General features: G+C 47.5%; 1 protein-coding gene across 2 annotated transcripts in view; it reads right to left on the reverse strand.

The window, feature by feature from the left end:
- DLX4 (distal-less homeobox 4) overlaps positions 1-9,916 on the reverse strand; it is an 88,128-nt gene extending 78,212 nt beyond the window's left edge. For both annotated transcript variants that reach the window (XR_008309424.1, XR_008309423.1), the window contains exon 1: positions 9,732-9,916. The gene's annotated coding sequence lies outside the window, so the exon portion shown is untranslated. The remainder of the gene's footprint in view (positions 1-9,731) is intronic.
- Positions 9,917-11,232: the final 1,316 nt, after the last annotated feature.

Consider the following 11,232-nt stretch of genomic DNA (forward strand, 5'->3'; position numbering starts at 1 on the left):
TGAACAGATGGGAATCAAGCACTCCAGAAGCATTAGTCCCAAAGTGACATCAGTCTGGCATCCCCAGGATTGTGGAAGCTGTTTCTGCCAGCTAGGAATCTCACGCAGTACAATCCTATGCAGGATCACTTGGAAATAAGTCCCACTAAATTATTTTTTGTTCTAACCCACACTTTATTTTATCCACTGAACTCATTGGGGCTTACTCCCAAAGATGCATGCCGAAGACTTGTAGCCATAACCATCTCCTCTAGCTAACTCCCAACAACTTTCTTTTTGTCTCTGGACACATCAAGAGAGACTGCAAAACGGATCCTTTTAGTGCCCCACTTGAAGTTGGAGTAGCCATCCATTATAACCAAAGGCCAATGAATCAGGAATGTATTACAAGGTGATGGCTAACAGTCTGGTCCTAAATAGAAGATTCCCCCACCCTTTCCCCCTCATTATCATTATTGATATATTATTTATACGTTATGCTAATGATTAAGGGTTTCTTCCTTTTCTTTTCTTTTCCCCTCTTTATCCTTGATTGCATTATTATTTATGCCATTGTTGTTCTCTTTTAAACTGGAATAAATTTAAAAAACCAGTCTGGTCCGATGCAAAATTAGGCACATTTAAATTAGGAAGAGTGGCTGGTCTCTTGATTTAGCACTTGCATAATGGGCAAAGTTGGGCTAGCGCAAGAAGATTGCATGGTTGCATGAAAAAGCCAAGGATTTGTGCAACTGCATAACAGTTCAGTTTAAAACAAATGAGATGTGCCACAGTTGTGCACTATTGCACAAGTACAAGCATGCTTGTAGTTGTGCAACACTAGTCTGGAATGCTATCTCCAGACTTTGTGTGAGTAGCTAGCACAACAGCTTTGCACTAGTGCAGTGTCATTGTTCTGCAAGTGCTTTGTTATTCAGGATGTCAGGAACTGAATTCAACAGGATTACATTGACAGAAGAGCAGGCCAGGGGCATAGCCACCATTGCGCGACCGGGTTCAAAGAACTCGGGACACCGCCCCTCAGGGGCCACACCTTGCGGCGCCGACACACACTGATGTCAGATGTGGGGAGGCTGGTTTAGCTCCCAAACAGGGTCGCTTGGCCTCATTGGGGAGTTAAATGACCAGCACTGCATTCACAGTGTGGCCAGGAGCAGCTCAGAGAGCCGCTTCTGGTGATGCTGCGAATGCAGCGCTGGCCTCGATATAGCTTCCGAATGGGGACGTGCGGCCCTTTTGGGGAGTTAGGTGTCCAGCGCTGTGTTCGCAGCACAGCCAGGAGGGCCGCTCCTGGACACGCTGCAAAAGCAGCACTGGCCTGATCTAACTCCCAAACGGGCCTGCATGGCCCCATTCAGGAGCCAGACCACACACTCTGCATCTGACATCAGATGTGGGGGCGTGGCTAACCCCCCCGCGTCTGACGTCAGGTGTAGGTGGCAGGGCGAGCAGGGCCACCACAGCAGCCCAATACAGGCCACCACTGGCCTCGCTCCGCTACTGGAGCAGGCTGTTAGACTGAGAGCTGTGAGTCAGAGGCACTGGTTCAAATCTCACTTACATAGGAACATAGAAAGCTGCAATATACTGAGCCATACCATTGGTCCATCTAGCTCAGTATTGCTAGATGGCAGTGGCTTCTCCAAGGTTATTTATTTATTTGATTGATTGATTGATTGATATACTGCCCTTCCAAAAATAGCTCAGGGCAGTTTATATCAAAACAAAAACAATTAAAACCAATTAACAATTAAGATTAAAACTAAATTAAACAATTACAATCATTTAAACATTAAAATCATTAGCATTAGAATCATTTAAAACCAACATTAAAAATTTAAAACCATTAATCTAATTAAAACCCCGGGAGAATAAATATGTCTTCAGTGCCTTTTTAAAACTTGCCAGAGATAGGGAGACTCTTATTTCAACAAGGAGCGTATTCCAAAGTCCAGGGGCAGCAACGGAGAAAGCCCGTTCCCAAGTAGCCACCAGACGAGTTGGCGGCAACTGCAGATGAGACGAACCCCTCCAGGTGATCTTAACAGGCGGTGGGGCTCATCATGGTGAAGAAGACGTTCTTTTAAATACCCAGAGCCTAAGCTGTTTAGGTTACAGGCAGTGATCTCTCCTAGCCCAACTTGGAGATGCCATGGAGAGAAACTTGGAACCTTCTGCATGCAAGAATGCAGCTGTTCTTCCCAGAGCAGCCCCATCCCCAAAGGAGAATATCTTACAGTGCTCACGTGTAGTCTTCTTTAAATGCAAACCAGGGTGGACCTGCTTAGCAAAGGGGACAATTGATGCTTGCTACCACAAGACCAGCTCTCCACTGTGGAAGTCTCCACAATGACTTCTTACATTTTGCTTATTTTAATTGGTTTTGGTTTTGGTTTTTTTTTAAAAGGAGAGAGTGCTGTCCCACCATTCTGCTCAACTTTTGTGTATCCCTTTAGACATGGAAAACAAGAAAAAGAATATCTCCCCCAACTGGTTCCTATAGAGCAAAGTCTTGAAAAACTATTTTTGGTCCACAAGGCTGCGTGACAAGAGCTGAAGGTCAGTCATACACAAGATCACCTGTAAGTGTAGTTATGTACATGATGGGGACTTTCCCCCAACCCCCTTTCCTTATCAGCTTGTTTGTGTTAACAGTCCCTGAGGTTATTTCTGAACAGACTTAACTTTTTATTCACATGGATCCATGCCATCACCTGTCAGTAGTATCCTTTTACTATCTATGAACAGGTCAGTCTCCACTCAAAAAGAATAAATGGACACAAGTCTGACAAAAAGGGGAACTTTCAAAATCTGGTGAGAGAACATTTCAGTCTCCCAGGACATTCTGCTGTTGATTTGAAAGTATCCAGCAAAAGATCCTCAGAGGTAAGTCAAATTGCTGAATTGCAATTGATTAGCAAGTTTGATACTATTGATCTGGGATTCAATCAAGACCAAATTGTTCTCTCCCATTACAGGAGTTAAACCACCCTGGGCCATTTTTTGGAAGGGCGATATATAAATCAAATAAATAAATAAATAAAATTTGCCTAGCAAAGGAATAACATGGTCTTATTGTCAACTCCTGCTGTGGTGAATGATCACTGAGCTTCTCTTATAAATATTTTACCTTTGGATATATTTATGCCAAATGAAGATGACACTTCATGCATCCATGAAAGCTACTGCCACAATAAATATGTTCTTCTGTAAGGTGCTACAATATAAGACGAATGTGTGTGTGTGTGTGTGTGTGTTTATGTATGTATGTGTGTGTGTGTGTGTGTGTGTTTATTTATTTATTTATTCATTCATTCATTCATTCAATTTCTATACTACCCTTCCAAAAGTGGCTCAGGGCGGTTTACATTAAAATCAAAAACACATAATAAAATAGTTAATTTTTTAAAGCATTTAAACCCAATTAAAACACATTACAATTCAAACTAGATATCATTAAGAGCCTGGCTAAAGGCCCTCCTGAAAGCCTCCAAGGAAGAGAATCCTCTTATACCCACAAAGAACGCATTCCACAACCTAAGGGCAACAGCTGAGAAGGCCTCATCCCAGGTTGCCACCAGATGAACCGGAGGCACTTGAAGATGGACTCCTCTTGATTATCTTAAAGAGAGGTGGGGCTCTTGTAGAGAAAGGCGCTCTCTCAGGTAACCAGGACCTAAGCCATTCAGGGCTTTAAAGGTAATAACCAGTACTTTGTACTTTGCCCAGAAACATATCGGCAGCCTGTGCAACTGTTTAAGGGCAGGCACAATGTTATCTCTCCGGGATACCCCAGAGACCAATCTGGCTGCTGCAGATTTTGGACTAACTGAAGTTTCCGAACTACATACAAAGGCAGCCCTACATAGAGTGTAGTGCAGTAGTCTAACCTGGAGGTTACCACCTGGTGTAGCACTGTTTCCAGGTCATTCTAATCAAGAAATAGATGGAGTTATCGAATCAATTGCAGCTGGTAAATAAAAAGTGCTCCTGGCCACAGCCTCAGCCTGAGGCAGCAGGGTGAGACCCAGGACCAAGAACACTCCCAAGCTACAAACCTGTTCTTTCTGGGGGAGTGTAACCTTGTCCAGAACAGGGAGTTTTATCCTGTCTTGCAGATTATGACCCCCAACAATGAGCACCTCCATCTTGCTTGGATTTAGCTTCAGTTTATTATCCATCATCCAACCCATTACTGCCTGTAGGGAGGCATTTAAGAGGCTAATGCAATTTCCTGATATTGATGACAGGGAGAAATAGATTTGGGTATCATCAGCGTATTGATAACACCCAGCACCAAATCCCCTGATGACCTCACCCAGCGGTTTCATGTAGATGTTAAAAAGCATCGGTGACAGAACAGAGTCTGGAGGGACTCCATATTACAGCTCCTGTTTTGAAGAGCAACTGTCATCATCTGAAATCTACCCAACACATAGGAGCAGAACTACTGTTAAAAGAAAGTGCCTCCTATCCCCCAAATCCCTCAGGCGATCCAGAAGGATACCATGTTTGATGGTATTGAAAGCCACTGAGAGATCCAAAAGAACCAGCAGAGTTACATTCCCTCTGTCAATTCCCTGGTGGGGATCATCTATCAGGCAAACCAAGGCCGTCTCAGCTAGGAATATGAATGAACTGCGGTTTGAGCACATTTCAGGAGTGGTGTGGGGGAACTTAAGAAAGAGGAGAGTAGGTCCTTAACTGCTATCCGCCACCCCATGCAGCTTCCTGCTGGGACGATGCACATCCTGAGAAGCCCCACGCGGCATCAGCATGCACATGATGTCTGCACATGTGTGGGTGCCATTTGTGTGGTCAGCAACACCATACTGACCACACCAATAGCACCCACACATGTGCAGACGCCATGTACGTGCTGATGCCGCGTGGGGCTTCTCAGGTTGTGTGTCACCCCAGCAGGGAGCTGCATGGAGCGGTGGAGAGCAGGTAAGGACCTACTCTCCTCTTTCTTAAAACTTCCCTGCACCGCTCCCGAAATGTGCTCGAATTGCGGTTTGCGCACATTCCTAGACACAACCCCATAATCCTCCCTAAAGCCAGTTTGAAATGGGTCTGGATCAGTTGCCTCCAAGACCACTTGGAGATGGTCAGCCGCCACCCTCTCAGTCGTCTTACCCAACCATCAGAGGTTGGAGACTATGAGGCTATTCACACGCATGTGCAAAACCGGACTAAGGGAACCCAGCCTGGTCGGGCCTGATCCTGGTGGCACCACGGTGGCAAAGCCACCTACAGATCCTCCCCTCAAAACAGGGTTAGGAGAGTGAGTGCTCTCCTCATCCCATTTGATTGATTGTGTGTCAGCCACGGCTGCAAGCAGCTGAGCGGGGATCCCCATAATGCACTGCATACTCGCGCAGTGCATTATTGGAGCTCCGGGGGACGGAGCAGCACATCCTGGTACCCTGACCCTCGGAGCTGCCGGCAGGAGCCTGTGCTCATCTGAGCGGATGATCCGCCCACCTAGGGACATCGCGAGGATCGTCTGCGGGGAATTACCGTATTTTACAGACGATAAGACACTACGGACTATAAGACGCACCTTAATTTTAATCCATTTTTTCAGAGTTTTAACATATTAAACTGTTAAAACATATAAGACGCTCCTGAATTTTGGCGGATATTTTTCGAGGGAAAAAGTGAGTCTTATAGTCCATAAAATACGGTAAGTGCTTTTGGGCTTCCTCCCCGCAAACTGGGTAGCCCTTTCTCATTGGTTGTGAGAAAGAGCTCGATTTCTATATCTATATCTAACTTTAGCTCTAGCTCTACATATAGATATAGATAGAAAGTTATGAACCTGCCTCATACTGAATCAGACCATTGGTCCATCTAGCTCAGTATCCTTGACCAGCAGCAACTCTCTAGGCTTTCAGACAGGCTTCCCCCCCAGTCCTACCCAGAGATGCCAGGGACTGAACCTACGATTTTTGCATGCAAAACAAGCACTCTTTTCACTGAGCTACGGCTCCATGTCAAAGGTGTTTGCTATAACAGACTAATCCAGCTATCCCTCTGGAATAAGATCCTATAAAATCTATTGGAATACATCCTTCAAACATGGTGTTCCTTGGGCAGCAAGGGATTAGGATGAGGAGACCTAAACTATGCTATGCTTCATCGCTTGCTCAGCAGCTGGAGGCAAGGCTGACTGCCCACAGGCTGATGACCAGGAGTCCATCCCTCTGCTTCCTGTTTTCCATAACTCCTTGTTGATGAACACCCTTCTTGGGGAACCAAGAAAGCTTCCCTTGCAACAGGATAATTTGACAACAGCACTGGCTCTATGCCAGTGGATTCCTGCTATGACAACATCCTGTAAGCTGCTTGGATTGTGATTGGCTTCCATCGGGCGACAGCCTAAAAGCAACCACCAATTGCAGCCTGCAGCTTGGGAGATAGTCCTTAAAGAAGCCAAGGCTTGGTGTAACCAATGGGGTGTTGCCAAACAAACTTCCTCCAGGTGAGTAAGAGCTTTACTGGGAAGAGGTGGCCCAACGGGAAGGGTGTAAACAAGGATTCCAGGTTGAATTCCTTCTATCTGGTTTGGTGTCCATGTTCATTGCTGTCTTAAAGTGGAGAATTTCTCTGTCTAGAATTCTAGCCTGCCCTACTAACAACCAGATATCATAGACAAACAAAAGGAAGAATATATCCATTCCAATATATAAATGGTGCTTAGGCTGAGATACTAATGCTGGTCAACCTTCTTGTCCCAAGTCAAGCCAAAGTATTAGTGCCACTCTGTGGCTTCACATGTCACAGAGAAATGGTGGCTCGGCTGAATTGTGATTCGTTCCCGAAGTGCACATGGGAGCCAGACATCCGGTGTTGGGAGGGCTCTGTTGACCTTGGGTGTGTTGTCCGAACCCACCAGTGTTGACATATTCTGCCCTACTTGGATCTGGAAGCCATCTGAAACCAACTTCAAGTTTTGGTTACAGATGTTGGGTCTATTCTCACGATTAACAAAAATCGGGCTAGGAGAGCCTAGCCCGATTTTTGTTAATCGTAAGAACCACCGGGCTTGCAAGCGAGCCCAGTGGTTCTTGAGCGGCTAACCCGCTCAAGTAGCCTGCCCCTTAGCCCAGGTTTGCGGAGCGAGCACTCCGCAAACCCTGGCTATCTGCTCGTGAGCAGCCGCGGCCCGGCTCTGCAGCGCAGCTACCTGTGAGTAGACCCCCGACTGGGAGGCGAAAAGCCGCCTCCAGGCTCCGGGGGGTCTCCCCAGTATGCCCTGCATGCTCGCGCAGGGCATACTGGGGCTTCTGGGGGCTGGGCAGCCGATCCGGCTGCCCAGGGCTCCCTCCCTGCTCTTCCCGCTCAGCGCCCCAAACCGGGTCTCACGGATCGTGAGACCTGGTCCGTTGCCTTCCAGAACACAGGTAGGGCAGAATAAGGCTTCCAGATGGCTTCCAGAATATGTCAACACTGGTAGGTTTGCATGACATGCCCAATGTTGGCATAGCCCTTCTGACGCTGGAAATTGGGCTCCAGTGTGTGCCCTGGGAACAAACAGTTTGGCTGACCCGCTGCTTCTCTGTTAAGTGTGAAGCTGCCTTATGTCTCAATGGGAAAGCACAGTAGCTCAGTGGAAGAGCATCTGTTTTGTATGCAGAAGAGCAGGTCAAATCCATGGTATCTCCAGGTCGGGTTGAGAAATACCCATCGGAAACCCTGGAGAGCTGCTGCCAGTCAGTACGGACAACGCTGAGCTTGACAAAGCCATGGTATGACTCCATATAAGGCAGCCTCCTGTGTAACTTATGGCTTTACCTCGATTCTGCTCAGCTGACTAGGGAGACGTATGATGCAGGTATGACTTTATGCCAGGGCTGCATGAATCTTGCCCTCCAGTCATGTTGGATGACAACCCCCATCATCCCCAGCCACAGTAGCCAATAGTCAGGGATCATGGGAGTTGTAGTCTATACCATCTGCAGGCAGGTCAAAGTTGTGCAGGTTTGCTCCATGTCATAGCCATGCCCACAGGCCCCCTCCCTCCTGCCAATATGCCCCCCATACCTCTGCTACTTATGCCACAGATTACCCCCCCCCATTACTCTTGAATGAGTTAAAATTAGCATGCATCATTCCCAGCTCTGAGACCAGCAAAGGGCTCATTGGATCCTCCAGTCCAAGCCCAATAGTAGGATACAATGGCCTTCGCCAGAGAAGAAGGAGCACAGCTTCATAGTCTTGGGATGTAATCTGAAGCCGCAAGATACAGCCACCTTGCTGAAGTTAAGTAGGTCCAGGTCTGCTCAGTGCCTGGATGGGAGACCACCTTGGAATCACCTGTCCACCAGCTTGAGCTTTGTAATGGGAAAATAGCAGAATATCAATGTGATAAATACTGGGCTCCTTCTTCTCCACTCATGCCAGCCCTGGAAGAGAAGCTCTTAAGGTGCACAGCTTTCACCTGGGCCCTCTCGCCCGCCATACTCTGGAACCAATGGGTAGTATGATTGCCCCACACTGCAGGAAACTGCTGGCCTTTATTGTTCCCAAGAGCAATGCTTTGCTCTACCTCCAGGTACTCAACCTTCTATAAACAAGTATACTCCTTCTGTCTCAACGCTTCAGTTCAGGTACCCCATATAAGTAGCCAAGAATTATGACCCTCCCCCCCACAAGTAAATCTTGCCAGCGTTGGTGGGAAATAACAAATACAAACTAAGTGCATCGGCTCTGGAATCAAGAAAAAAAGGAAAGCAAAAACCCAAACTCACCCCCCTAACTTTATGCTGTGCCTTCCATCCTCCTCCTGGAGTCTGGAGTCTAAGGCCAGGACTACAGCATACCCTGACCTAACCTGACCTTGCCTCTCCCTCCTCCTCTCCATGTAATTGGCTGGCAAGGCACTCGGGCTCCGCCCAGCCTGCCCTCAGTCTGATTGACAGCCTGGACAGCAAAGGCAATGCCAATGCTGAGCACCAGGTAGTGGTTCCCTCACTGTCAGGCCTGTCAGTCAGGCTTAGGAAGCAGAGGGCTGAGCCTGAACACACAGCCAGCCAGTCCTGTGGAGGGGAGGGAGGGATGCTGCCTGACACGCCTCCCCTTCCCCTCCTGAAGAGGGAGAAGCCAATGGTGTAGCAACATGCAAGTCAGTCGGGGTGGTGAGAAGGTTCATTGTATGGCATGTACCCCCCTACAAGGCTTCAAAGTACCTCCCGGATTTCAAGTACCCCTGGTTGGCATACCCCCACCCCATTCCATTATTGCTACGACCCTAATCCCTGGCTTCTCCAGATAAGGCTGAGAAAGAATTCTGCCTGTAACCTTGAAGAATTGTTGCCAGGCAGAGTAGACACTACTGAGCTAGATGGACCAATGGGCTGACTCAGTAGAACAAAGCAGCTTCCTCTGTGACAGTTTCGAAATGTAGAGCAAAAGTAATAAAAACAATGCTGCCACTTGCATGGTGTAGTGGTTAGAGTGCTGGACTAGGACTGGGGAGACCCGAGTTCAAATCCCCATTCAGCCATGAAACTAGCTGGGTGGCTCTGGGCCAGTCACTTCTCTCTCAGCCTAACCTACTTCACAGGGTTGTTGTGAAAGAGAAACTCAAGTATGTAGTACTCTGGGCTCCTTGGAGGAAGAGCGGGATATAAATGTAATAATAATAATAATGTATAGCAGAGTTATCTATCAATAAAATAAAGCCGCATTCCACTTCTAGCCCATTGTAGGCTGTCTGTCCTCACCCTGAAGTCATACTTCAGCATGTGCCAGGCTCAAACGCGGCCGGGCCTGGCCTGCAGATGGACGGGTCATCATGTGAATATTTCTACCGGCGAGTAGCCCTGCAGAACAGAGGCACTTCTTCCAGCACTGGCGTGTTGTAATTCCAGCTTTGCTCGCCCTATGCAAGTTGCCTCTTCGGCGCATGTCTTCGGAAGTTTACAGCGTTCTTCTGAAGAACTACCCGTGCCTGGCTGGCTGCCAAGACCCCTTTGAACATTCTCTTGGAACGAAAACCAGCCTGGTTTTCGTTCCAAGAGAATGTTCAAAGGGGTCTTGTGACGGAGCGACGCTGGTCAGTGTTCGGTGCGCCGCGTATGTACTCTTCCTTCCTGAGAGTGGGTAATCGTAATCAGCTGTTTAAATTAACTGGCGGGAGGGGGGGAATCAGAGCTGCTGATTGGCTGAGCTCTGCAACCGCGGAAGGCTTGAAAACGCAAACGGTTTCTCTTTTAGTCCTCCTCGCTTTTCTTTGAGGATCCGTCCGGCTTCTGACGTCATCCAGCAGCCTCTTCAAGTTATATGTATCCCGCCGCTGCCCCCCCTCCGACCCCGCCCTTTCTGATCCCCAAAGTTAGTTAAACGAGGGAAGAGAAGAGAAGGCAAGGTGGGAGCTTTGCCCTTTCCTTAACTGCGGCTTGTAATGAATATTTTCAGGGCGGATGGCGCTGGGAAGTGGAGGTGGGGAGCCTGTCACCGCATTGCGTGTATCCCCCCTCACAACCCTGACCCTTAAATTGCCTTTTGCACAGTTCAACCATAAAGGCAAAGCATAGGTGGAGACGGAGCCGATGGACGGATAGATCGATCTATCGATAGTGCGGACACGGAGTTCCTCTTTCTGACATTACAGCAAAGACACACAGAACTTCACGCACTTCCAGAGCAACGTCTGAACGGGGGTGGGGGTGCAATATCTGTTCAGTTCACATACTGGGCTTGTTTTCTCTTTGCCAGCCTCCTATCATGGGGGGAAACAGTGGCCTATATCTTGAAGGGGAGATAGAAGCTACACATTTGTAATCTTGATGGGATTAATCATGCATCTAAACTTGTACTCTCCTTCTACTTCTGTTGTCCACCTGTAAAATGGGGGTAATACTGACCTGCATGTTGAAACCTTGTGAAAGTAGGGTGAGCTATGTGGCATGATCTGGTCACTACCCTTGTGAAGCATTCGTGCTGTATTTCTGTATAGCTAAAACCTAAATGCTGTCTTTCCAAAAGGGAGTACTATGTGACCTTACAATATTTATGATTCTCCTAAGATCCTCCTTAATCCTTCATTGCAAGGGATGCATTAAAAAAAAAGCTATCTTGGCATAGCACATTATGTGTCTTTCTTTGTGAATTTTTAATAGGAAAGGTTATCTCCTCTAGGGTACCGGAACAATTTGACGAAAGAATTGTGCATGGCATAGATCAGAATATGGAGCAGATGGAAGGGACTTCAGTGTGTGGCTG

Source organism: Hemicordylus capensis, chromosome 6 (assembly GCF_027244095.1).
Source record: "Hemicordylus capensis ecotype Gifberg chromosome 6, rHemCap1.1.pri, whole genome shotgun sequence".
Classification (NCBI taxonomy): Eukaryota; Metazoa; Chordata; class Lepidosauria; order Squamata; family Cordylidae; genus Hemicordylus; species Hemicordylus capensis.